Raw genomic sequence first — 17,223 nt, forward strand, 5'->3', positions numbered from 1 at the left:
AAACCTTTTCTTAAACTTTATTCTAGCTTCATATTTTCAAACAATTCGAAATATTAGTTTCACACTTTTTATTCACATAGGGCATGCAAATAATAAGTAGGTTTATAACTCATGTTTTCCTTTCCAATACTATATACTCTTCTCATTGTAGTTGCATTAGAAAGTACATAGATAAAACTTTGAAGGTCCCTAGAAACCATGCTGCTTTTGATTTTCACAAGTCACTACAGTGCTTCTGAAACATCCCATTCTGCAAGGTGCCACATATGGCTATGTACTAGAAAGAAAATGTAAGCTTGTGTAGTATTTTTCTCCCTACAGGTCCTTGTATAAAGAGGTCAGAATGCTGCTTCTGTGCCTACTTAAAGCACGAAGTAATCCTAGAATCATAGGTACATATGTACCACAGTATGTATTGTATATCTATATATATTTTATATATATATATGTATATATATATATTATATATATATGTACTATGTACATATGTACATAGGTACATAGGTACTTGGACTGGAGGAGACCTTTGAAGTCCACCTCATCCAACCCCCCTCTGCCATGGGCAGTGACATCTTCAACTGGACCAGGTTGCTCAGAGCACTTTCCAACCTGTCTTTTATCTATTCAGGCATGGGAGATCCACAATGTTTCTTAAGCAACCTCTTCCACTGTTTTACCATCCTCATCATAAGGAAATTCTTCCTTATATCTAGTCTGAATCTTCCCTCATTTAGTTTAAAATAATTTCCTTTTGTCCTATCAAAACAGACCCTACTAAAAAGTCTGTCCTTATTTCTCTCAACTCCTTGTTTTGAATTCAAGTAGTAGTAGTCACCTTTATTACCTGATGTGTTGGATTTGTACCTTGACCCTATGCCATGAGCTTGGAGATCTGTGGAGTATTTACTGTGATAAGATTCCTTCTGCAGTCACTCTGGTGATTGTCAAAAAAAGCAGCAGAGCAGGGCTGCTTTTCTGCTGTAATGGCACACTGATTTTGTCCTCCTTTCCTCTTCTGGATTCCTTTTGTATCCTTTTTCCTCCTCTCCCAACTCCTAAAGGTCTCCAAGGGAATCAGTTTGTACAACCTAAGGGAAATGGTAATGAATTCGACATAGTAACTACCCGTCCAGGTGCACTCTTTTATTGACTCCCTTCTGTCTTGAATGGTGATACTTGTTACCGTGTCTGAAATAATTGTGCTCCATCTTCTGGGGCTTCCTAATGAAATGCTGGAATACTAAATTCTACAGAGGTCATAGAAATGAATATCCCGAAGGGAGTCTGTTTTTTCAAATAGTACAACATTTTGAGGTAGAACACTGTAAAAGGAGGATGACGAAGGTACTGTGAGCTAGAGTAAAGGCCCATAAGGATCTGTGCCATGCATGGAAAGAGAGGAGGAAATTCACAATTGTAACCAGTTGTAAGAAGAACCCCAGTGCTGCAAGATGCAGGGATATAAAGCTAAGGGAAGGTGCTGTGCTGATTTAAAAGCTTTTCATATCGAATGGAGAGCTTTTGCTGTTACTACTGCTCTTGGCTTCACAACTCAGTTCTCTTCCAATTGTTGTACTCACTAGACTGCTTTGGAATGAATTCTTTAGGTTTCAACACTATGGCACAGAAGAATATTTATTGCTATCAACTTCACTTTACTGCTGGATTTTGCTGTTGTCAGACAACTTTCATGTGTGACCAAATGTGAAGCAGGGAGTATCTGCCCCTTTTCTGGCATCAGAATGTTAAATCAGCTCAAGGAGCCCTGTGTTAATGGCATAAAGAGAACAGAAATGGCCTGTTGTTACTGCAGAGTTGACTCCACCATGGCTGAATTGCCTTGAATCATTTTACAGATGCAGAACAAGTTTTTACAGAAATATACAGAAATTCTGTGTCTGTGTTCAGTTTTTGCCTTCCCAGGACACTGATCTTTCCCATATTGGAAGAATGGCAAGTACATTTTCTTGTTGTTCTTGTGCTGAAGACTGGGGTGCCAATGTGGAAAACAAGGAGGATGAAGCAGAATAATGTATGTATGGAAATTCTCTTAGAGCATAGTTAAAATCAAAATATGTACCTCTCTGAGAAATCAATAAACTGCAGTTTAGTCATGTTGCAGCTGCCTTAGGATAAGCATCCTGACCATTTTTACTTTCCTCAAAACTTCACTGGGATGCTCTGAAGCCTACAAAGACTCCAGCTTTTTCATGATACAGGAGCAAAAGAAAAGAGGGCTTTTTACTGTTGCTTTTTTTTTTTTTTCTGCTTATTTGCACAGATTTAAATTGTAGTGCCTATTAAATAACCCTCCTTACTTATGGTGAGCCATGATTAGCCAGCATGTATTTTTGGAATTTTACAGAATAGTTTTGTTGCTGTCATAATAACTGTTGTATGCATTTTGGCTGTCTGCTTCTAGCTGCTTATTCTTTAAGATTTTCTATTGCAGCTGGAAGAGATTTACTATATGTAGACAGAAGCAGGAAACCATTTCAGTTTTGTTGGTGAACAAGTCATGGTGACTTCAACTTTTAAAAACAAGTTAAAAATAGGCACTGCTGTTATGGACATTTGTGTTTGTTGTGTGATTACATCGTAATGCAAAATATGAAGCTTATTTTTTTAACAGTTTCCTGTTGTGAATTTTATTTTCTCAGAAATGAGAGGCTAATAATTCTCAGTGGGATTTTTGTGGCCAGATGTAAGAAATAAGTACTTGCTCAAGAAGTTTACAGAGTCTATTTCAATTTTTGTCCTATTTGGGATAATTCTGTGGTTTAAGGTTTCATGCTCCTTTATTTCTTTTTATTCCTTTTATTATACAGAGAAATTAGGATTCTTTGCCTTAGTACCATTTTTCCTGGATTGTTTGAAAAACTTTATGCACAATACTTCTTTTAATCCTTACAGAGCCTGAAGTGCAGAGTCTTCTGACTTATCTGAAGTCATTGTAGTAGATACAAAGTTCTCTGATTTCTCAGCCTTGTGTCCTGGCCACAAGACTGAAATATTCCAAATCCAGACTGTAGTATTCCTAATGTCTACATTCTTCTTTCAGATGATGAGTTAACTAATTCTTTGTATGGGCAACTGCTGCTATTGCAAAGGCAAATTGTTTTGACAAAGATAGTCATTCACTGTGTGCATGTTGAAAAATTAAATGCTACCAGAGAAAATTCCACTTACTGCATCATAATTTCCACTGTCAGTAAAAATTGGGGAGGACTTTCCTCCCCTCCATTTGTCTGCATATTTCAAGCAATGTCTTTCCTTGAGGAATATCCCAGTGGCCTGGGAACTGTACCCCAAACAGACACCTAGATACTTGAATGATTTTCAGTACTGCATACAAATCTGTAGTGTTGGCATGAACCACAGCAGTTTTACTTACTGGTATTTTTAAAAAGAAACTGCACTGACATGAAATTGGAATGATACTCAAGTAAGTGAGACTCCTGAACTTTTTGTGATCACCATGCAAAGGACAAATTGAAGTGCACTCAACCTCCTGATAAAAAAAGCAATTGGGAGAGCAATAAAAGGATATGCAGCTAGAAAAAAATGTGAGCAAAGGACAGAGTTCAGATTAAAGACAGAAGCTGAAGAAATGCAAGGCAAGAAATAAACAACTCTTTAAAAAACCTCTTGTGAAAGTCCTGCAGTGTAAGGGGAAAAATGCATTCTCCTGCCCTGACCTCTAAAGAGAAGTCATCAGTTCTCTGAAACTCTATGTGAAAAGGAAGTGCTAACATCTGTTTTTCCATGTTCAGTCAGTGAATTTGTTATTGTTTGAAGAAAGAAATTCACTTTAAGAATTCAGTCAGATTGGCAGTCCTACACAGCAGTGTAAGGAAAACCCTCTTCTGCTCAGCCTTCTTATGTTGAAAATGCATCCAGTAGAGCTTGAAACAAGCATTAAACTAAATTGACTGAAATGAGATTCTGGCAGCATTCAGGGTGAATGAAATTGCTTCTATGGGGTCCACTCCATCCCTCACTCACTACAAGATTACTTACTTCAGTTGTAAATACCTTTTCTTCTTGTCCTGTTAAGAGATAACATAATAATTCCTACACCTTTGTGGTTCAGTTAAAATTAGATCTACCTCTAAACCTGCAAGTATGAGGTAAATGAAAACAGTGACTCTGTGGAGACCTGCCATGTCTATCTTTTTGTTTCTTTCTGTGTGAATGGCAAGTTGATGAGAGCTTAATGAATATTTCTGGATGCTGAGCAGGAGCTGTGAAGGTTCGCTACATTTACCATCCCATTCTATAAATGTGATCATTGGAATAAAATTGCATTAGTTTTCCTATGTGGAACATATGAAACACATGAAATGTGCTGTGTTATTAATTTGTGTTATAGGGGCACACCTGCATCGTCAGGGACCAGTGCTATGTGTATGTAGGGATGCCTGTGAAATATGGCACTGTAACCATACATATTTCACTGAAGGCTTTACATAAGTGTTTTATTAAAATGTGTACGCATTTCTCCCTCACCTGAAGAGTTTAAATAAAGACAATCAGACTTACAATATTTCACTGATTCTTTGGAGAAATTGTGTTCTACAGCTGAATCCCAGGGTGAATCCTTCAGACAGTCCTACAGAAGGGGGTTAAGAAGAAATGTTTCCAATAGCAACTTATTCTTCTGTTGGAACAAGCCAAAGTTATTGAAAAGACAGCACAGAAATAGGGAAGCTGGGGAGAATGAAGGCTATTTTGAAAACATAAATGGAACAACCCTAAATTGAAAGGGTTTTGATGGGGAAGTGAAAGCCAGCAATCTATCCTACGTAAGTTTTATAGAATTTCATACTGAGTTTTACAGAATTGCATCCTATATTAAACCTCAGTCATTCCTCACAATGTGCATGTCTTCCCCTCTTCTGGTGCTCTTGGTCTCCTCAATTTGAGCCTCCTGGGCATCACAACCAATCAACATCTTCTGTTATTGTCTGGCAATACTGTTTAGATTCTATAGTATCTAGGGATGTGAGCTGGTGTTCTGCTAGACAAAGGATGAAGACCATAGGAGAATCTCTTGCTCTTCTATATGCAACTACATTTTAGGGCATTTTATAGCAAGTCTTTTTAGAGCTAGACTTCAGAGCCTAAGCTACATAAGGGATAGGGAGGGAGAACTCAATAATTGATGATTTATGGAAGCAAAAGGTGTAATAGAATAATAAGCCTGGGTATAATAGGTATAATAATACTGACAACTTGCATATGTAAATAATGACTCTTGGAGCATCTCGTACTAACAACTTGCATATGTAAATAATGACTCTTGGAGAATCTCGTACAAAGCCCTAAATGTTACTAACCCCTAAATAAAAGAAACTGATAATACACACATATTCTTGAAAAATTCTTTAAAAGCATGATCGAGAGATGGAAGTATTAAATTTTCCTTATGTAATTTTTACATTTACCCACCAGATGGCAGCCACAGACTGCCCACTGTTTGGTGCGTACTTGCCTCCTGTTCATGTAACATCACTGACCCGAGACCATAGTCTGACAAGAGCTTCTTTGCTTTCAAGGAAGTCAGCAAAAATAAATACAACTCTAAATTGAGCAGTTGAATTCTTCTGATTTCCAGTTATGCTTGCTTTATATAATTGCAGCTACAGCATTTACCATTTGGGAAAGTGAGGATTCTGGCCTTACATGTGTGCAAAAGTGTGCCTATGTAATACATTTGAATCAACGGAATAAATTCATTCTTTGAGGGTTACATTCTCTTTACGGCTGTTTTTCTGGTTTGGTCAGGTCAGGTCAGGTCCTCAGCTTGTGAAGAGAGACAATGATACACATTCAATCTATTTACACTGGCCTAAGCTCATGAAACAGTAGCCCCAGTTTGACAGCATCTGGTGACATGCAGCCTACTGACTGCACTGACACTTGATAAAACTCATGCATTCAATGTGAGAGGCTCTGATCAGACTTTTTGATACTCATGCATTCTTTCCTGCTTTTTATGCCTTCTTCCATTCCCTGCCATGCCTGCTGTGTGGGAGATATGGCAGTACACTGGAGCTTGCTTGGAGTATTCCTCCTGTGAGGAACCTGCTAGGATCTCATCTTGTTTCAGCCCAGTCTTCCACTCTTTTATACCACTGTTAAAAAATACCTTAGTTCTCCCACTCCCACATCATCAGGAGCAAAATAGTTGAAGTCTGACTTAGGTGCTTTGAAAGCAGATGTCTAATTTTTTCAGAGATGATTGCCAGCATTTTGCAGAGATGTAACTCTGCTGGACTGGACCCTTTGCAAACTTGTCATGGGATGGGACTTTGTTAGAAGGATTGCTGGCTAAATAGTGTGGAAGAGCTATCACCAGAATGAGTAGGGACATGTAGACAAGCTCACAGAGCTGATCTAGTCAGAGAGATCCCAGGTATTCTGGGTCCCTGGCACTAGAGCATTTTCTCTATGAGCAATATCTCTTAAGCCTATTGTTTTCCATAGCTCTTAGAATTGTTTTTAATTTTATGTAGTGGCTACTTAATTAGAAACTACTGTCCAAGAAGGACACAAGAATAGCAACAGGGGAAACTAATTTTTCCTGAGAGCTGACAGATGCGTGCTTTGTATTTGGTTTTTATTTTGCCTGTGTGCAGAGAGGTTTTCTAAGCTGGCAGGGCTTGTGGGACATAGAAAACCCCAGAATTTTAATACTCTTCCTGCTCCACTGGATAAGCTGCTACACTGGATAATTTAAGTGAGCAGCCAGGGAGGGATCATACAGAACAGAGATGAGTACTAAATAAAATGAGGCCTGGTGACTAAATGACGTGTGTGTCTTTCCAGAGAAAATCTCTCTATATTAGTATAGTTTCTCTGGATTCAAGGAAGGGCAGTAAATGGCTCTCTATCTAATTGGACTTTGGCCAGCCTTGACAGTTGTTTTCTAAGAGGATTTTTGTATTTTTATTTATCTTTGAACACCTTTTATCCTTAAAAGAAAAAAAGAAGCCAACCCTCAAACGAAGCTTAAATCCAAAAGGAAAAATTTCATAGCTGAGTGGATGACAATAAATAATGTTAGAACTTTCCCAAAATTGCCTTTTAATCAAGAATGGTGCAGGGTGGGAGGTGTATGTCTTATATCTATGGAAAAGAAAAAAATGAAACTTTTTGCATGGTTGGGATGTGATAATAACTGGAGAATCTTGTACTTGTGTAGGCTGAGGAAGTAAGATGCCAAGTAAAATAATTTTTGCTTCTTCAGTCCCCAAGTAATGTGGATGAATTAAGGGAAGGCTTCCTCCCTTTTGCAGAATTACTTTTTCACAGAAAAACCTAATCACTCTCCAGCATCACATCCTGGTCCCCAGCAAGGTCCTAGCTCCTAGCAGGCTCTAGTGCCACTCCAGGCTGATGGAAATCAAGCATGTACAAGCTCAAACAGAAAAGTGTATTAGAATATTGAGATCAAAATGTCTCATAGTAGGCCAGTGTGCTTTTTAACAGGATCCTGTTGGCCTGTAAATCTGTGGGTGAAGTGCAATGCCACAGGCTCTTCTCTTGCTCTGTTGACCTGATAGAGAGGAGCAGCACGGCGGTGGGATGCGGCTCAGGCCAGCCAGCTGCAGCCAACACATTCAGTCCATGAGCAGGAAGGAAGATGTGATGCCACACCTTGATGTATCTGGGAGGGAGCACAAAGTGAGGGCCACTGCAGCTATTCCAGTTTTCTCATCCTTGGTTTTGATCTGAGACCTGGTCTTCAAAAGGAACATAGCTATGTTAAACGGCAGCCTACACATTTGAAAGGCTGAACGGATGAGAAATCACAAGCCCCCTTCTTTCCTTCCCACACATATCATTTGCTGGTAGCTTTTCTGAAAGGCTTTGCCATTGACTACTTCCTGACCTACTTTATTTCACATGTGTAGACCGGGAAGGTTTTCAGCAGCTACTGATCATCCACTTCTGGAAAGTAAAGCTGGTAATACTATTTTTATTTTCATCTTAGGAAAAAAGAATGTTACTCATGCCCTAAGGCAAGGTCATCATTTGCCTTCAGTTTAGGTGATGTGAAAGAACATGCCTTTTAGAGCTTTTGTTTCGGATATTAACTGCCGGTTCTTCACTAAAACAAAAGATGACACATCTGTCTTCAGGGTGTTTTGAGACCAGCAGGGACACCCCAACCTGTTGGTGCCTTTTTGTTTCCAGTCTTGGAAGTCAGGTAATGGGTCTTGCATAGCTAAGCTACTGTACATTTCTCTTAGAGCTTTTGAGACTTCCTTTAAAAAAAAAGAAATCAACAAACAAACACAAAATCAATTTCATTACGCTAAAAGTATAAAACTTATACTTGTTGCTGTGAAACAATATAATTATTCTTAATTAAAAACTGGTTTTATTTAACTTAATATTGGACTAGAGTAATGGCAAAATCTGTCATCCTAGAATATATATTGTATAATTTATAGATATCTAATAGCTGCTATATTACAGATTTCTTCACTTTCAGAACACAGATACACAGAAAAAAACCAAACACATTATATTCCTATTACTTAAGAACAACACAGACTGTAGAGCACTGCAGAAACTTTAAATTACTTGCCAGTAAGTCCTCGTGCTGCAAAACCAGACTAATGTTATTTTTTAAAATATATTTGAAATTATGGAATACTGTGGAATACTTATATTATAAAAATCCTTGAAGCTGCCAACTGCTTTGGCTGGGGGTGGAAGATTTTGTTTTGTTTTGTTTTGTTTTGTTTTGTTAGATAAAGTACCCTTACAAACCTCTTTATCTGTATTTTACTGTGATGTTGGGATACTTCCTCCATTTGTAAATGGAGTCATCAGTAAAGAATTATGCTATGGTGCTTTTCCAGCCAGTCACTTTTAACAGCAAAAATGTTTGTGGAGCTCAGTTTGATTGTTGGCCCTTGTCTTGATCCTGCTGCTTCAGGAACTGGTTGTGCAGGAGACTCAGCTCTTGGACCTTTTTGACAAGTTCATGCTGCATGGCTACAGAAGAGCTGGGTGATCATTTCTAACAGATGTTACACATGAGGAAATTCCATCTTGCATATTTGTTTTTTTTAGAATAGAAACATCTTGAAATTTTATTATTATTACAGAAGTTGTCTGTTTATATTGCAGTGAGCAATGTTGGTACTGCTCCTGAGATGGGATGAAAATACCTGTGTCTTTTCAGCCCCATCCACTGTATCCATTACAATATATGCCCTTGTCCTTGCCTGTTTCTTATATGCCACACAGGAATTCATGTTGGGGAAGAGTGTTATTTAACAACTGCAATAGAAATCTATGTTAAGACTTTTGAAAATGCCCATTTATTGAAATATTTTAATTTGAGGGAAATCAAATCACTTTACCTTGCTGTTGTTCATTTGATTTTGCAGACAGGCATTGGAGTCTACTTTTGAAAAATCATTTTTTCTGAGGTGTGTGAAGGTTCACATCTGAGAGCCTGAGATGTCTGGCTCTGACTTGCTATGTCAACTGGAAAATGATCCCTTCTGTTATTTTTATTTTCTATAAGATAAACAGAACACACTCAATCTTATTCAGATTTCAGTTTCATTCACATAAACATATAAAGCAGTCCTTAAATGAAAAATATTCCAGTGAAACAGGTCTTGTTTTTCCTTCATTTGTACTCCTATTATTATGTAGGAGACAGTAAAGCAAAGAGAGAAAGTGATCAAGCTGGAAAAAACAGACTGCTTAGAACAAAGGGAAGAGGCAGAAAATGAGATGGGCATAGCTGAAAGAATTGAAAGCTGTTGAACAGCCTAGATCAACATGAGGTTAGGTAGTCAGATTCACTGCCTTGAATTTCTCCCCAAATTACTTCGGAAGGTATTTTTGTTAAAAGACTGCAGTATTTTCTCTGTGTGATTACTCAAAGCATTGCAGTGTTTCAGACCAATCGACTCTGTGCCGTTCTGTATGTCCCTGTTGAGTACCTGGCATGGACCTAAATACTCATGATGCTCAGAAACCTTAAACAGACCAGTGCTCTGAAGGGCGTGAATGGGACTATGAAGATAAAGATCAGTGCTTTAGGGATGTCGTGCTGTTGTGAATATGTGTCTTCTCACTTACACATTATAGGGTTTTTGAACATACCCTAGGGTACTATGACCCAGATATTCCTCTGTGTATGAAATAAAAGAGAATTAAGTGGAAAGCAAAGAGTTCCCAAACCAGAATATCATCTGTTATGCTGGGGCATTGCATCTTTTCCTTCTAGTGCACCATGGGCCACCATATCCCATCTCCATCCCTGCCTCAGGCAACAAAGCTTCCCCCTACCTATACCCTATTTATTCTCCTTCTAGCCATCATTCAGCAACACACAGCAGTGTGACTTAGTTGTCTCTGCACATTGCTGACAGCTACTCAGACAGCACTTTATTTTGTAAATGACATCCCTTTCTATTTTAGGTCAGCAGATCTGCCTAGGTTGTGACAATTGCTTTTGATTGCTCTGTGCTCCTGTAAAAGTCACTGCCATAAAACTGTATCAGGAGATGAGAAATTACTTCCTTCCTGGCCAAAATATGTGTCATAAAACTTATGAAAGCTTTGAAAATTCTTATTCATTTTTCAAATTATTCAGGAAAAATCTCAACAACATTTGGGTTTTAATTCTCTGTATATTCACGTGCCTTGTCCTGATAGTGTGAACTCCTTTGTGAGTCAACAAAACTCCATTTTCTCTCCATGCAGGAATTTCCAGTTTTGTATCCTACCCACTGAACCATCAGGGCCACAATACTATTGCAAATCAATTGCTGAATTTAATGATGAATTTAATCATTCTTTGCACACTGCCTTGTTAATGTGTAGTAATATTGTAGTATTGTTGCATTATTTTTTTTTCATTTTGGGGAATTTTGCTAGCATTCTGGTCTGTATTCCTTTATGTTTAATAGCTATTAAATGTTAAGCCTATCCTTAAACCTGCTGCTCAGTGTATCTTCCAGAGAAAATTTCTATGGACTTTCAGACATGTATTCTGATGTCATGCTTTCAGAATATTTTTCATTATGATATCTAGAGTAGTGATATTTGGATAAAACTCCTTCAAACTGCATTATTTTCAAGAAAGGGTGTGAAGACAGATGATGATTACTTTCTAAATCATATGCCATTTATTTGAGATGAGTCAGCTGCATGGTTAGATGTCTGCCTTCTCTCATATTTGAATACTGTTTATAGATTTGAGTCCTGCTTTTATTAAAGTCATTGACAAATCTCAGACTGTATTGAAGGTAAAGCTACTTCTCTTTGTTTAGGACTTATTTTAAGGTAACTGCAAGATCCCTTAGATGATATGAAGAAATTTTAAGATGGTTTATTCAGGTTTTAAATTTTGTTATGTATATGACATGCATACATTTTCTTGGACAAGTTTTAAGTAAAAGTGGATTATTTCATTTAGAATTTAAACTTCCCACAGCATTTTATGTAACTTGCAAATTGCAATTCTGTGTTAGGATGAGGGCCAAAAGGTGAAACCACTAAGGAAGAAATAAGCAATTCATTTGTAACAGCAATATTGCTTCAAATATAGAATTGCATAATAGGAGTGAAATCACTGCTCTTGACAGAGAAACTGGAAATTTTTTGTGGGATTAGAACTCTACATTAGGAAATTCACATTTTCTTGTAAATCATGGTCTGAGTTATCCTTCCCATTGTTAGGGTTCACTAGGATGCTTTTTTCTAAGATAGATAAGAGTTTGGTCAAATTTGAAAGCTTTTTTGAAGAGCAGGACTAATAGCCTTTATTCTCCAGGATTAATGTGTGTGTCTCATGAGCAGTTAAAGTTTGAAGACCCTGTCACAAAGCCTCCATTATGATTAAAGCTGTCACTAACTGAAAGCCGGGTCAACTTCAAAAAGATTTTAAAATATAATAATTCGGGATGCCATCCTTTTCTCACAGGACATTTGTACTTGTCATTATAGTAGCTGTCTGAAATTAATAACAGTAGTGATACCAGTTCTTTGTGAAATTTGCAAAATGTGGTATATCCTTCTCTTTACAAAGGGTAGCAGAAGCAGAAAGAAGTTGTTATTGCCCTGACTTAATTTTTTTAATTAACATGTGTTCTTCTCTGGGCAGTCAGGCACACTAACTGGTAAGAAATTAGGGACAGTGGAGTGCCAGTGTTGCTCTGCATAATGAGAGAAACGTTTTCTTGCCAAAAGAAGGGTGAAAAATATCCATGAGATTCCCTAAGAGGGCCAGACTTTGGATTTACTTGTTGTCTGTATTTCTGCTTTCTTCTGTAATTTTCCTTTCTTTATATGCCTCTTTGAAGTAATTTCACCATTCAGCAAAATTTCCATAAAAATTAAATAGAAATGAAGTGTTGACTCAGTGTTTTAATCTTAGGAATTTCCACCAGTATCTTCCCTCTGTAGGTTTTCATTCTGAGTGGTCTAATTAAATGTATTATTTTCTGGTTACAACTTTTTTAAGCCTGCCTTGGTATTAGATGGTTGGGTAACATTTCTCTAACCCTGATGAAGTGTCATAATCTGTCCTTGTGCATCTCTAGCACTCAGCTATGCACATTGACTCAGCTGTGCCAGGGGACTATAAATGATGATGATTTTGTTCATGAGAGACCAAGCATCTGAAATCTGTTTTCACTCACAGTTTGAAATGGGCGCAGTCCTTTCTGCAGCAATGTCTGTCGCTGAAGGGCATGTTCAGAACTTTACTGCCAGCTTATTTGAAGTAAACTGTATAATTTGAAGCAGAATCCTGAGGCCTGGCCGTCCCTTGCTGGGTTTAAAATGAGTGTAAAGGAAAGACTTGTCTCTGTTGTCCGTTTGATGGATGGCATCAGACAGAGTGGATAGAAAAACAGTGCCAGTACGAAGTGATGAGCTCATAGAAGTGCAGAGAGCAGAACAGGTGATGAACTTAGATAAACTGCAGAAAGATATGCTTATTGGACTTGAGTGTCAGAGTGATACATGTGTGCTCTTTCTGTTGCTGGAATGCCAAGGATGCTGTCTCAGTACCTTCTTGGGGGAGACGTAAGCCACCATTGACATAGTCCCTTTTTTTCTCTCAATGTGGCAAAAGTAGCAGATATCATATCCTTAGCGCATATATATGTGGATGAATCTACCTCTGCAATGACAAACTGGTGGTGGGGCCAACAGTGTCAGGGAGGATAGTGGTGCTTTTGGAGCCTGGTGCAGAAATCTTGCATGCACAGAAAGTCATCAGACTTGCTGCATATTCACTGTCCCCTCAGAAGTATTTTCACAACTGCTGTTAGGGCTATTTCATACTGGACCCCATCTGCATGATTGGTCTAGGACTGACATGATTCCTAACTGAAAACCGCACTGACAAATTTCCTCACTCTTGCACCCAAAGCCTTCAAACAGCTCCACAGTCTCTGAGGCTTGCAGGTTCTCATCCCAGGTATCTGCTGCAAAATGGCAAACTTGTAAAAAATGCATGAAGTAGATGTTTTTCTATTTACATTTCTCTTAGAATCTCTTAGAAACCTTTCATATTCTTCCAAGCTTTCTTTGGAGGAGGATCCCAGTTTTCCCCTCAGTGTACCCGTAAAATGAGCACACCACTGTCATTAGACTGTGTTTTTCTCCTCTAAGGTTTGTATGGTGTTTTCACAGGGTTTTAGGCATCTTGTGAATGCACAACTTAAATGCTTGTTGGTTTAGCTGACAGTGCTTCCACAAACTGTGTGTGTTCAAACTGTGTATTTCCTTATCTGGTTTTCAAAATAAATCTTGGATTTGTCAGCATATCCTTCTGCATCTTTGCAGAAAGCCAATTAACCCCTCTGCACCCCTTTAAAAGCAGCCAGAAACCATGTGCCAAAGCTCACTGAGGTGCAACTGCTTTATTTCTGTATCTTAAAATAGAATGTTAAACTCCTGTAGTTAATAGCTTCCTTAGAAAGAAACCTTCCTCTAATCAAAACAGCTGAAGCTTTGCAAAGACGTGTGACTTTTATTTCCTCTCTGGTGCCCTAAAAATGTACATTTTTTTTCCTCTTGACATACCACCTTAAAGTTAAATAAGTTCTTGGGTATTCCAGGACTGCAAAATGAAGAAGATTTGCATTCTAAAGCTGCTCCTTATAGCTCTAGGTAAACATAGTATCTCAGTCCTTTTCAAGCAACTAAAATTAAAATTTCCTTATTCTTTGATATTTTATCTTTTTTTCCTGAAAGTCTAAAATCACAGCTTGTTAACTGAAGCCATCCAAGGGAAGCCATGCTAGGAGAGGAAGAAACAGAAGACACAGAATAACTGCTGAAACTGCCTCATAGCTTGGCTTGGTTACCAGCTCTCAGCCCAGAGCATTTCAAAATTTACTCAGGTTCTCTATTCACTTGGATATTTTACAAAGTGGGCAACTTTAGTACTTTTTTTTTTTTTTTTAATTTGTCTTTTGACAGTCTAAGTAAACTGGTAATTTATGCAATGACCTCTCTGAACATTGTCTCCCTTCAGAGGTCTTCAGACATCCTAAATCCATAACTGAAAATGAATGAATATCGATGTTATCTCCACTGCATCTAAAATTTTTTCCATCAAGGAAATACGTCAAATACATTAACAACAGGCCAATTGTACTAGATAGATTATTCCGTGATAATGTCCCCTAAGTTGCTTCAGCTGTCTATCCAGTAGCTAACAAGCAAAACTCTGTGATATCATTTTAACATCTTCAGAATATAGTGTAGAGATGCTCCAAAATCTTTATATTGAAGGTACAGAAAGTATTAGTCTGCTGCATCATCTAATCCATTGGATATATTCCTAGCTTCTTATTCATGGCAGAACACAGCCATCTAATGTGGTTAATTTTTACATGAGGCAGAGACTAATCAGGCAAATCAGAATAAAGAAGGAAATGGCAAATATGCATCTGCAAAATGAAGGGGTTAGGTCAATTTTAATTAAAGAATGATTTTTTAGAAGCAGACAAGCAGTAATTTTAAAAAGTATAATATGTTTTTTCTTACTTTTAACACCTGTTATATTTGTGTATAATTATTTCCTAAACAATTCTTGTCATCTTACATATGGAAAACAATGTTGGCTTTTTATCTTTGCATATTGTTTGAATTAGAAAGCAATATATGTGAAAGAAATCTGGACAGGAAGAAGAAAATGTTTTAAAATGCTTTTCTTCCAAGAGATTGAAAAAGAACACATAATTTTTGCAAGAGTTTGTTTTTTCAAATAATGATTTTCCAATTTTTATTTTTTTTACAAAATAGTTTTTGTCCAATTGAAAATGAAAACGTACCTAAAGCAAAGTCACCAATTTTAGATAAGCATTTTAGAAAAGAGAAGAATGCATGCTTTTTTAAATAGTGGAAGGAAGGAAATCCTACTCTAAAATACTCTTAATTAATCTTTGATTTACTCCTGGCAGCAATTCCCAAAAGTTACAACTTGAATGTTTTCCTGAGCTGAATTCACAGCATACTAAAGTTTATTAAGAGCCACAGCAGCAAAGTGATAGTAGTGGAAACAGGTGCAATGGGATACAAAATCTGTACCTTAATTGAACACCTTTGAAGCATTTCAAGTGATAATCATTACAATATAAACTGCAACACTGAATCTTGAATTAGCTCTGAGGCTGTTTCGATAACTTCAGTAGACTTTTGGTTTTCTGCACAGAATCTACACTCATGCAACTGAATCTTAGGTTGTATATTACCAAAAAAAACCTCGAAACCATTAAGCAGCTCTGGCTCAGTGATTTCCTGAGCCAAAATTCTTTACAGCCAGTGAGTGTAGTCTAAAGAAGTACTTCAGTACTACAATGTGTTTGCCTTGTTATTACACTCTAGTGTTTATAGATGTTGGAGATAAAATTCTGGACTAAAAGGACCTTTGAGTTGACCTAAAATAGTTGTTCTTATCCTAATTAGTTCACTCTTGCATGAAAAACAGGAATAGACTCCTCACAGTCTAAGCATCATCTCCGTCTTTGTGGGCTTTTAAGGGCAGCCAACCTAACTTTATGCAGCTTCTGAGCGGAAAGAAAATTACTAGGTAGAGACATGAGCTTTCCCTTCAGTTCTGCTTCATGATTGCAATGTCAGAAGTCAGGGAAATGTGAAAGGAAAAGGGGAGAAGAGAGTGCTCTTAGTAAAGAGCATATCCTGAAGTATCTTTTCGGTCCCTTGTGATAGTGACATACAGGAATATTCCAGCCACCAGGGAGAATATGATAATGGAATTGCCACAGCGGATTGCATTTGGGTCACAAATATCCACTGCTCATGGCCCTTCTCTGTATTAGGAAGCAGGGAAGATAATGCTCTATGAAGCAGTCAAGGTTCATCACCTAATGAATAAGCAATAATATATTGAACATTCAGAAAACCTGTCCTGTAGAGCTGCTTGCCCTGGAAAATCAATCCTTGGCTAATCTAAGCATTCTTTTAGCAGAAGAATGTAACTCTTAAATTACTTGCATATAATGTTATGTACTTGGAGCTGGGTATCGTGTGGGGTTTATTATCATGTGGGAGTCTTAGATGCCTATTCCAAGTTCACTGTTTAGTGTTAAAAATTGTGCTAATGCCCTTTTCTTATGTCTTCTAAGTTTCTGAAATATTCTGAAGAGGTGGGAAAAGAATTGAGGTTAAGTAGGTTAAAATTTCTCTGTTCTTCCACCATTCCATGAAGAGCAGAGAACTGTGCATGGCTTCTGGTGGTAAAAAAAGAGGCTAAGCATAAGAAAAAAATTTGAAAGGTATATAGACTGAAAGATTTAAAAAAGTTATGTAAGGTGCTGCAGAAAACTTTCTCTTCTGAAATGGAGCATTCTTCTGCCCTTCAGCAAAATTACAGTTTAACTTAAATTAGTGAAGAGAGACAGAGCTGGTGGTTGTGCTGATTTTGGCTGTTGGTGCTGATTTTGGAATAGGGTTGATTTTCTTCATAGTAGTTGGTATGGAGCTTGTGTTTTGGATTTGTGCTGCAAACAGCATTGATGAGACCAGAGTGTTTTAGTTTTAGTTTGCTGAGCAGCACTTTAAAGTCTTTTCTGCTCCTCAGCCCACCCCACATGATGTGCACAAGGAGCCAGCTGGGACAGGTGACTCCAACTAATCCAATGGATGTTCCATACCAGAAGGTGTCATGCTCACAGATAAAGCTGGGGAGAGAAGAAGGAAGAG

Source organism: Zonotrichia leucophrys, chromosome 1 (assembly GCF_028769735.1).
Source record: "Zonotrichia leucophrys gambelii isolate GWCS_2022_RI chromosome 1, RI_Zleu_2.0, whole genome shotgun sequence".
NCBI classification, from domain to species: Eukaryota; Metazoa; Chordata; class Aves; order Passeriformes; family Passerellidae; genus Zonotrichia; species Zonotrichia leucophrys.